The sequence below is a fragment of the Echinops telfairi genome, unplaced genomic scaffold, assembly GCF_000313985.2.
Source record: "Echinops telfairi isolate 266 unplaced genomic scaffold, ASM31398v2 ScPeMD7_21;HRSCAF=78, whole genome shotgun sequence".
Classification (NCBI taxonomy): Eukaryota; Metazoa; Chordata; class Mammalia; order Afrosoricida; family Tenrecidae; genus Echinops; species Echinops telfairi.
In genome coordinates this window covers 14,250,808-14,262,547 of record NW_022103918.1, presented here as the reverse complement: position 1 = coordinate 14,262,547, position 11,740 = coordinate 14,250,808, and the positions used below count along the sequence as shown (strand labels likewise).

General features: G+C 41.8%; 1 protein-coding gene across 2 annotated transcripts in view; it reads right to left on the bottom strand.

The window, feature by feature from the left end:
- The window catches only part of STK38L (serine/threonine kinase 38 like), a 111,016-nt gene extending 106,325 nt beyond the window's left edge, over positions 1-4,691 (bottom strand). For both annotated transcript variants that reach the window (XM_045288438.1, XM_004699993.2), the window contains exon 1: positions 4,622-4,691. The gene's annotated coding sequence lies outside the window, so the exon portion shown is untranslated. The remainder of the gene's footprint in view (positions 1-4,621) is intronic.
- Positions 4,692-11,740: the final 7,049 nt, after the last annotated feature.

The window sequence follows — 11,740 nt, the reverse complement described above, 5'->3', positions numbered from 1 at the left end:
TTTTTTTAAATTATTAATTCCACCATATTCAGTAACTACAAAAGGAGTAAATTTGTCCCAGGAGTTAGAAAGTAGTGGGAAAGAATCCTCTCCTGAAGCAGATGTAAAAAAGCAGGTAAATTGAAAAAGGTAAGAAAACAATGAATGCTGACCATGCATACAAGATCAGAGACCTGTACGTAAAAGAAAATACCTGTGCAATCAATAAGAATCATCAGAAGACAAGAAAGTAAGAAATCTTCTATGTGTAGAGCCAGAAAATCAACTTCAATTTTGGGTGCCAAATGGTCTGGGACTTAATTCAGGGGAAAGCAAGGAGCTTGGTCAAGAATTTAAAACTTAAGTCCAGTAAAGGCACGTCCTTCAAAAGTCACAGATAATTGAAAAGTCCGGAGGCCTTTAGAACGTACAGCATCAATGTGAACTGCCAGGTCACCAGTATGAGCCAGTAACAGTTGTAAAGGTTTTCTCTAAGACCTATGCAGAGTATGTATCTATAAGGAGGGATTACCAGGGTCCATAGGTTTTCAATGCAAAACTACAAAACTACACCCCCAGGATTTTGTATCACAAAGAAGGTAAGAACATGCATCGCTTCCCATTGATGAACTAACACATCTTTTACCAAAAATAATTTTTCAAAATCAAACCTGTACTTAAATAGAAACTTAAATTTATTTACACACAAAGTAAAATCAAACTATAAGCATCTCAATGAAATTATGAAGATCCTAAACATTTTATCAATCAGTATATCATTACTACTAACACATACTGTGTAAAGAAATTTTTTAAAAATTTGTTTTGCCTTCTTTGTTCTAATAATGTAAATATATTGGCTTTAAATCCTTATCCCTGCTGCTTTCCCAATAGACTTTAAGCTCCTCAACCATAATTTATCCTATTGTTGGATTTTCTAGAACCTACCCTACTTAGTAAAAGACTGACTTATTATCACACACATATCGCCATTATGATAAACTGAACTTAAGACCAGCTGCACTTAAGCACCCTTAGTGTTTGTACATCTTATTAGTAACATATATTTACTACAAACAATATTGCAGCCTGTAATCTGCCAGTATTATCTTTCATATGTTAACTGTCAAGGCAAATAAAGATCAGATTTATAAAGATATTGCTAATAAAAGGGAATACTAAAGGAAACGGAAAAAAGAGCAATCAGAATGGGGACAAACAAAAGCCTCTCATAAATTGGGGCTTACTTATTACCTCTGTCCTATGACTAAGCCCACTGCTGGAGTGGCTGGCACACACAGGGGCTCTACAGGACGGAAGAGAATTGCTCGTATACTTTCTAATGTTGGAAATCTTTACAGAAGCAGACCGCCACATCCTTCTCCGGAGGCATGAGCGGCTGGTGCGTTCAAACCAGGGGGCCTTTTTAACCACCACGCACCAAACCAAAGAAGAGCCAAATGCACTGCTGTGGAGTCGATTCCAACTCACTGGGACCCTATGGGGCAGACCAGAACTGCTCCGGAAGGTTCTGAAACTGCAAGTCTTCCCGGGAGTAGAAAGTCCGGAGGTTTCCAACGCTTACCCAAAATCGACACCAGGGCACCTTTCTCAATATGACTAGTCACCAAATCATTTATGCCAATGCTACTTCCCATTCCAAGTCTTTTGTAATTGGTCAGGCAAGATTTAATCCTCTCCTCCTTGGCTTCCCCATAAAATGCATTTGAAAACAGAGACCACAGTTCATTCTAGTGTAACTGGTCCGGGAACACTGTTCATTGTTAGCCTTCAGCTCTTTCCTCAGGGTTCTGAACATTCAGTCAACCCTCAAACCTTTAACAGGAAACAAAAGACTTAAGTAACCTGTGCGTTTAAATTCGAGACTCATTCCTAGATAAATCTCTAAGACTTAAATAAAAACTAGGAGGGGAGAGGGAATGTTTATTTTTAAACTCTTGGACAAGGATACCTTTAAAAGTTTTTTTTTAATTTTTAATGTTGAAAAGCTTATTTTGATTATCTCATTCAAAAAGCCCATGATGCTTTGTACAGTGGCATAATTTCTGCATATGGCAAGTCTAACCTATCCATAACTTGCCCATCTGCTGATTTTAATGTAATCCTAGGGATGGCAGAAGACAATATGTTCACTTGATTCACCCTACATTATTTATGCAAAACACAATCATTTTAACATTACATTGTGATGCAAAGCTTTCTGGCTTTGACTTGTGCCCGCTTTTCCTTCTTGATAAAATGTCACGAAGTCTCCAACAGAATTTCAAATTCTAATGGAATCCAAACTCTCTGGAGGCACTGAAGCCACATGACCACAGAAACTATTACCTTAAAGAAATCTTTAAACCTTGAATCAACACTAACCCCTAAAGTCATCTTTGAACCAAATAATAGGTTAGCCAAATTAGAAACGAATGTCTGCATTCAGCATTATACTCCTTTTAAAAGTTGCCTCTATGTGACCCAATTGACAACTCCAAGGGAGAGATGAGAAGCTGGGGGGTGGGGGTGGGGATGTCACAGAAGAGGGGCAATGAATTTGTGTCAATGATGGTGCACTCGCTTGAAAAAGGTTATCAAGAAAGGTGACACAATTTGATGACTGTAACCAAAGGTGCTGAATAGTACATGCAGAAATTGTTGACCTGGCGCAGCTCTGCTACATATATTTTCACACCACTTCTCCAAAAAAAAAAAAAAAAAGCCTCTAGTTTATCCCAGTTCACTGGAAAAGGATGTTGTCCAACTTCACAAACACAATGGCACTGCCCTAGCTTTGAGAGAACAGAATCTTTCTGAAGACAACTGGCTGGTTTGAGTCAGTTGCCTTAATTGTCATAATATTCTATAAAGGACAATTCATTCTTTGTTCCTATACCATCTTACCTTTTGGGGTTCTTTGTTTTACTACAGCATAAAAACTGCTGTGGGCACCTATTTATTTGTACAAAAGCTCCTTGCCTCTATTCTTGAATTTTGACTTCTTTTACAACTAACTGTCAAAAACAAGAAGTTAGAGAAGCCTGGCACCCAATTAATGTGGTCTTTCTCAGTTTAAATTTTTTTTTTTTCATGAAATGCCAGAGCCTTTCAAAAAGGTCTGAACCGACACCCAACTTTGCTTCTCATTCTAAACACATCCCAACAAAATGGGAAGCATTACTGGCCCTATTAACAAAGAGAAAGCACTAAGTTAAAGCTAAGTCATACCCCTTTTTTCTCTTTTTAACCCATCTTGAGATCAGGAATATCCAGATAAAAGTTCTTAGCTGAACCTATGCAATGGACCAGTGTCCTCATAATTTACCACCTTCCCAGAAGAGTCCCAAGACTGGCTAATTCACATACAATACTTCTCAACTACTTGGAAACAGAGTATAATAAACTTAATTGTTTTATATATCCTGAGGCATACAGAGAAAGGGCAGTTAAAGACAAAGCAGTTTCCATTGTTTCACATACATGTAAGGCTTTGGGGAGAAAAAAAATTTTCAAACAACCTGCACTCTGGAGGAGCAAAATTGTGCTTACAACTATGCTTTATAAAGTAGGTAGACCTGAAAATGTTAAAGCCATCTTTTCCCCCACCCAAAAAAAAAGAGAGCCTCACTCTTCAACCCTCATTTTACATCCAGGAGTTGTAAATTAAAACAAAGTGGTTTCCTTGGTTTTTAACAGCAATAAAGTTAGCACCTAGGCCTTCTTAGGGCATCTCTCAAAACTCCGACTGAGTTACATGAAAGAGACAAGATTGTGGATTCTGCATTTTACCAAGTGAGGATCAAGAGTATCTCACTTCTGGACAAACCACTATTTATCGCAAACGCGATTTTCTTTCTGTAATCAATTCCTACAGGCATCACACCCGAAAAGATCCCACCAAAAGTAGCATCAGCCAAAGCCGCTGATTTGGAAAATAAGTTTGTTCTTTTGCTGCCAACCTGGGAACTTTTTAAAGGTGAAATGCCCCCTACTTCACCGGCTGAGCAGCTTTCCGATTTTCTTACCAATGAGCCACTCCAGTCGGTCCCAATCCTAAGGCACAAAGAGAGTGGGAGGCATGGATGTTTCGGGGGTCTACTGCGCCAATGGAATGGACAGATTTTCAAACTGCTTGTGAACATTCCGTGGCTCCTGAGACTGGGCGGCTTCACGGTGTCTCCTGGACAAGTGTTGAGCAATCTGACGCATCAGTTTTTAGGAATGGTACACAAAACAGCCCCCACAATGTCAGAGCCGTGCCGAGAACCTTCCTCTCGCTGACACAGGTAGAGGGCACGGGAGAGGGGCGCGAGGGATGCCCGGGCACGACCCGCGACATTTGTTATTGTGCAGGAAGCCCAGGCAGGGACCAGGCGCGCGGTGCTTGGGGGCAGAGGAGTGGACGGCGAAAGGGACACAGCAGGGCAAGGATTCCTCCCATGGCTCCGGACAGACCGGGCCGGTCAGCGGCACCTCGGAGAGCAGGAGGGCCAAGGCCGGAGCCGGAGCGTCCCCGGAGACGCCTCCAGCCCCGACATTCGCCAGCTTTCCCCGGACGGCCAGACGCGCCGAGGATTTCCCCTGGCTCGCCGAGCTGGCGCTGGAGCGGCGAGCCCCAGCGCCCCCGCCGCGTACTCACCTGCCTCCGGTCGCGCCCGCGGCCGGCTCAGCCTCAGCACGGTCGGCAGCCGGCCGGGAGCCCGTCCGCTCCGCTGGCCCGGCTCCGCCCTCGCCCCGCCCCCGGGGGTGGGACCGGCGGCCGCGCCGGAATCTCGGGGCGGCCTCCCTGAACTCTCGCGAGCCCTTCCTCCGCCGCAGCTCGCTGGCTGCAACGGTCCGCCTCGGCCCTGACGTCATACGCAGCCCAGGCGGAAGTGGCTTCTGTCGTCGACGCGGGCCCCTGGACCCTGGCCGCGTCCTGAAGTAGACAGCCTGGCCTTGTTGAAATGGGCTGATCTGTCGCCACCCTTTCCCGCCTGAGCCGCACCTCAGTGCCGTCCACCAAAACTGGTCCAGCCCTCTCTTGAGGGTGTAGCAGTGTGTGTGGCAACGTTCGTCACTTGTGGTAAATGTTGTGAGAGGCTTCCTCAATACCTAATGCTTTACTAAGAATCTCAGAAATGGAAAAGGGCTTAGAGATCATCTTGAATCCACACATTTGGCAGATTACAAAAAAATATGGTTAGCAAAGATGGACTGGGTGGCCAAGTTGTTTAATCAGAAGCTGAGTAGGGACCAGAAGCCACCCAGATTCCTTGAGTCCCACTTCCTGTCTAAACCCTACTGATAGCGGGTTAGAAAGGCCACGAATCGCTTGGCCTTGTGCAGGAGAGGCATGTGTAGGTGATCGTGGAAAGTGCAAAATAAATGACAATACTGGGCTGCTTTATCATTAGGATCGGAGAACTAAGGAAAAATCACTTCCCTGTAAAATGACTTGGAAGGGATGGTGAGAGATGACAGAATTTATGTTTGGGGACAAAACTGGTCTCTGAACAAACCAAATCGGAGAGTCACTCCCAATTATTGGTGACAAATCGAGGATATTAAAGATTTTATAAAAGACTCAACTTTATACCTCTGTTTCACAATATATGAAGATAGTATTAGGCTTGTAGAATATACATCCTAGAGATGCCATCCATTAACTTTAGGTTCACTAAATGTAGATGGCACATATGCAAAAGACTTAAGGAAGAATCAAAGCATGGCTTCTCTCAAACTCTGTATTCTCCCATACAGCTTTGTGGTAGGCAAAACATTAGCAAAGCAATTTGTATTTAGGGAAATCAGCTCTACTTATATGGTCAAGTGACAATTGGCATATACAAATATTTGAAACAGAAATGCATTGCCTTGAGTTGATTCTGATTCATAGTGACTCATGTAACAAAAACACAGACCTGCCCAGATATTATCTTTACTGAAGCAGAGCGCTCGTCTTTCGCCCATGGAGCAGCTGGAGGGTTAAAACACTAATCTTTCAGATAGCAGCTGTGTGATCCTGGGTTCTCTGGAGAAACAAAACCAGAGATATGTGTGTAGGTGTATTTATATCAAGAAAACTCACACAGTTGTAAAAGTAGTTAAGCCCAATCCAGTTTCAAGTCTGTGGGCCAGATGGTAAACACGAGATTTCTCCTACATGGAGTATAGATAGCATTGGGAGTTGATGAACCTAGGAACGGCAGAAATGACAGGCTGCTGAGGCAGATAAATCCAAGGTCAAGCAAGTCAGACTTGTGATTGGAGAGAGGCAAATGAATACAGGTCAGCAGGTCAAACGGCAGGTGGCTGGTGGCGCCTGGGAGCTGCAGGCAATTGGCAGGCTGTTGGCTCCAGTTCAAGCACCAGAAGTCAATGATCAGATGCAAGATCCAGACCCAGCAAAAAATAAAACAAGCTTTCCACAGCATCTATCTATATAGGAAGTAGACCACAGCCCCAAGGAATCAACCTTTCCATCGCTCCAGAGTAAGAGGGTTGCATTCCACCCCAATCTTAGAACAGAGTGGTTGCTCACAGCAGATCCCATTATAGAATTGATTACATTGTGTTAAGTCACATTACAGAGGGTTACTAGGACCCAACTGCCAAACCACTGAGAATCCTGACCCAGCCAGGTTGACACAAAACCCACTGTCATGGCAGCTGAACCCTTAACCATTGCACTGGCAAGGCTCCTGACATACAAGCATAAAGCCCATTGCCTCTAAGCCCATTCCAACCTCTGGTGACTCTATGGGATAGACTAGAACTGCTCCTGAGGATGGTAATCTGTACAGGAGCGAACAGCATTCTCTTTCTCCTGTGGAGCTGCTGGTGGGTTTGGATCACAACCTTTAGGTTAGGAGCCCCAATGCTTAACCCATTACACCACCTTTTATGCAAGCATTAGGTTGCTTACTTTTGGCAAAATATGCTCAAGTTGTTGAGTATCTGACTGTATGATGACATGGAGCGCAAAGGCATATCTGACCCCTGCCTTGTGGCAATAGTGAATCTGGAGGAGGTCAGAGATGGCCAGCAGCCCTCCACTGACAAATAACCACTGACTACCTTATGAGTAGCAGCTGGATGTCGTATGACATAGTGCCAGAAGTTGAGTTTCTCAGGTTGGAAGGCACTCAAAATACTTTTGGGGAAAGCTGCCTTCTCTAAGAAGTATGTATTGTAATGAAGCAGATGGAGCAAAGTTTTCAGGACCTTCATTTACTGATGGGGCACAACTCAAAACGAGAAGAAACATCTTCAATCATCCCTTAATAATCAGATCGTGGACTGTATGAAACATGAATCTAGGAAAATGGGCAGTTGCTAAATATAAAACAGAACACGCTAAGATTGATATCCTCAGCATTACTGAGCTGAAATGGACTAGTTTGGGCCATTTTGAGTCCATCAGAAGGCTTACTAATGAATGACACGTTTAAGAAGAATGTCGTATTCACTGCCAAAGAACATTTCAATATCCATCTTAATGTAAAACGCCATCTTTGATAGGATAATATCTATGTCTACAAGGAAGACCAGTTAATAAATTCCACTATTTAAATTTGTGCATCAACCAATAATGAATAAATAGAAGAATTCTACCAGTTTCTTCAGTCTGAAGTTGATTAAATGTGTCATCAAAATACATTGACAATTTTCAGTGATTGGAATATGCAGGTTGGAAACAAAGAGCAAGAAATAGTCGCTGGGAAACATGACCTTAGTGATAAACATGAACCTGCAGCAACAAATGATAAAACTTTGCAAGCCCAACAACTTCTTCAATGCAATATCTTCTTTTAAACATAAACAATGACTACATACATGAACCTCTGCAGGTGTAATACACAGCTATCATACTGACTATGGCTGTGGGAAGAGATGATGGAGAAGCTCAATATTATCAGCCCAAACAAAGCCAGGGCTGTGTATTTATATTTAAGTTGAAGTTGAAGGTGAAGAAAAGTAAAACAAGTCCATGAGAGACAAAGTTTGACTATAAATAGAATGCACCTGATTTAGAGAACATTTCAAGTAGAGCTTTGACATAATGGTGTTCACACTAATGACCTGATGAGCTGTAGGATGATATCAAGAATATCATACACAAGGAAAGTAAGAGGTCATCGAAAAGACAAAAAAGAAAGAAAAGATCTAAGAAGATGTCAGAAAAGACTGAAACTTGTAAACTCTTAAAGCAGAATAGCTAATAAAAAATAGGAGAAATAATAAAATAAAAGAACTAATTAGAAAGTTTCAAAAGGCAATTCAAGAAAACAAAGTAAAATATTCTAATGCAATATGCAAAGACCTGGAAGTCGAAAACTAAAAGGAAGAACATTGGCAGTATATATCAAGATGAAAGAACGGAAGAAACAATTCATGCCTTGGGCTCCAGCATTGAAGGATTCAAAATACTGAATGATACAGGAAACTTCAAAAGAAGATGCGAGGAATACAGAGAACTGCTGTACCAAAAAGAACTGGTCGACATTCAATCATTTCAAGAGGTAGCATATGATCTTTATTGGTACTGAAGGAAGAGGTAATGAAGGCATAAGTGGTACTGGAGACAGGGCTCTAGGAATTGATGAAAAACTGATCGAAAAGTTTCCATAAACTGATGCAGCACTAGAAGCACTCACTAGTCCATGCCAAGAAATTTGGAAGATAGCTACCTGACTGACTGGGAGTGATTCATATTTTAGTCCATTCCATGAAAAACAACAGAATTAAAAAATGATCAAACAATATCAATCTCACAATCAAGTAAAATTTTGCTGAAGATATATATACATATATTTTTTAGTTACGGCACTATATTCTCAAAGAGGTGCCAGAAATTCAAACTGGATTCAGAAGAGGACCTGGCACAGGGATATAATTGCTGACATCAAATGGATCTTGGATGAAAGCAAAGAATAACTGAAAGATGTTTATTTATGTTTTATTGACTATGCAAAAGCCTGTGACTGTGTTGAGGATAATAAACTAGGAATATGCATGCCACTTTAAATACTATGGTACGCCTGACCCAAGCCATGATATTATCAATCACCTTATGCATGTGAAAACTGGACAGCAAATATGGAAGACCACAGAAGAATCGACACATTTTAATTATAGTATTGAGGAAAAATATTCAAAGTACCATGAACTGGGCTACCACAAGAACAAACAACTCTGTCTTGGAATAAGTGCTGCCAGAGTGCTCCTTAGAAGCAAGGATGGCCAGACTTCATCTCACATATTTTGGACAAGTTATCAATAGAGACCAGTCCCTGGAAATAGACATCATATTTAATAAAAGTACAGGGTCACTATAAAAGAGGAAGACGTGTTCGGGAGCCAGATAAGAAGTTGTCCCTCTCTATACCAAAGCGCCCCTACAGAAGGTTGCTGCAGAGAATCAGGCGAGCCCAGCCAGCCATTAAGGCTGAAGGGCACGCACAAATTCAGGCCTGTGAGACAGGAAGCCAGTACACCTGGGAGGGCCCCAATCTAGGCCAGGTGGGCTTAATTCAGCCCATGGGGTCCATCAATACTGCTGACCAGGCCTCCCAGCAGAAGACCCTGAAAAGCCAGAATCAGGAGCCCACCTCTTTTCCAGCTGCTCCTTGGCCGTGGTGCGGTTTCTCAGGTTTCTCTGGCTTCAGGTTGCCGCATGTGGGTGTGCAGTGCCCTGAGGGGACCTGTGTAAAGCCTGAAACTTCTTCCATCCTTTATAAAAACTCACTTGATCACAAACCAGGCTTCAGCGTGAATTCTTTCTCTTGTGAAGCCAAGGACCAAGGTATTTCCCACCCGAGGAACCTAACAGATTCTCAGTGAGATGGATTGTCATAGCAGCGGCAACAATGGGCTCAAACATGGCAGCCACGTGCAGACACCACAGAGCAGGCAGTGCTTCTTCCCGGTGTCTACTATGCAGGATCACTGTGATCAGAACGACTCCAGACACCTAACAAAACATGAGTTATCTTTTTAAAACCTAAAATATAAATGTCTTTTTGGCGACTTCAGTCTCCTAAAACTGAAAATTCACCACAAATCTTATAGCTAAATCTTTTAAAGACTAAGGAAAGGTTTTAAAACTAAAGAGTAGTGTTGTTTTTCTCTCAACTTTCACTGTCTATATCATTCCTAGTTTCAGAGTTGATCCCCTAAGGTTTATGTTTTCAAGTGGTAGAAACATCCATCTCCCTTCTCCAAAGGCTGCTTCTCATTACATACAACAGTGGAGTTCAACTTATAAAACAACCTTCATAATATAAATTGGGATGTTCAAGAAAAGCTAAAATAATTGGACTAAATTCTAGAAAATTATTATAGTCACTTGGTGATAGAGGACCTATTTATGTCCTGTGATTCTAGCATTTTAAAATATTATACCTTTAAAAAGTTATTAATTCCCAGTTTTTAAAGAAATTCTAATGATAGCACCGGAAGTCATAGGTGCACAGTTTGGTTTGGGGATCTATGTTTACTTGCTCTTCGATTTAGTAGTTCATTTAATATCTGTAAAAAGTTGATTTCTTTATCAGCGATTTTTAACCCTGCTTCAAAGGCTACCTGAATTGTTAGAATTCTGAGTAGTTAAAATGTACTCTTTAGGGATAAATTCAAGTCTCAAGAAATCTATAGACTAAGGAGGGCTAGAGAGGATTCCTTTTTATACCTCCTGTCTTCTGAAGTGGAATTTTTAGGTTCCGTTTCTCATAGCCGCCCTGTTCAGCAACCCTACCTAAATTAAAGTCCTTATCCATTTGTCTATTTGCTTTCCCTATTTTTATTCTTAGGATGTTGAATTTCCTAGGACTGGAGGAATATACGAGGTAAAAATCAACGCTAGCTCATACCCCAGGAGTGGCCTGCAAGTAGATGTTTCTACTGTGGCTGGACCCAGAAGGAAATAGCACCGAACTATCAAGGTAGAAGGCCCACCTGCGTCACCCTGCAGAGTGGAAGGACAATATTTGGGATTCACATTTGGACTGGGCGCTGAAACTTTTTCTGGTTATATATATATATATACAATAGTTTTATTACTATATCTTACACAATCCAATATATCCATTCACATTCCATTCTGTTGTTGAATCCCATCAAGTGAGGTGATATACTCATCATTGCTATCAGCTCCCTGTTCTCTCCCTTTCTGCCCCCACTCCCTTCTCATACCCTCAGGAAACCATTACTCGTAACTATTTCTGAAGGGTTATCTATCTTGATTTTCATGTATTGCATAATCTTAAATATACAAATGAACATATGCAAATCGAACTTGATTAATGAGGTAAAACAAGTAAAAACCATAATAGTAAGGGGAGGAAACATTAAGCAAAAAACTAGAGGATAGCTATGTAGTTCATCAATGGCATACCTCACCCTGAATTTATTATCCCTTCCACGTGACCCTTCTGAGAGGGACTGCCCAATTATCTTGCAGGTGGCTTTGGGGTCTCCACTACATCCACACCCCTTCACATTGATTTGGTTGGTTGTTTTTGGACTTCGGATAACTCTTCCCATGGACACCTCATGATCATGTAGGCTTCGTTGCTTCCCTGCTATTTTATGCTCTTAGTAGGCAAATTTCTTAAACACCCTGAACTTCACCCAATTTCCTCATTTGTAAATGGGATCATTTGTGTTATTGTTTTTAGTGGCCATGGAGTCGGTTCTGACCTGATGCACAACAGAACAAAACCCTGCCTGGTCCTGCACCACCCTCACAATTGTCCTGTGCCTGTATGCACTGTTG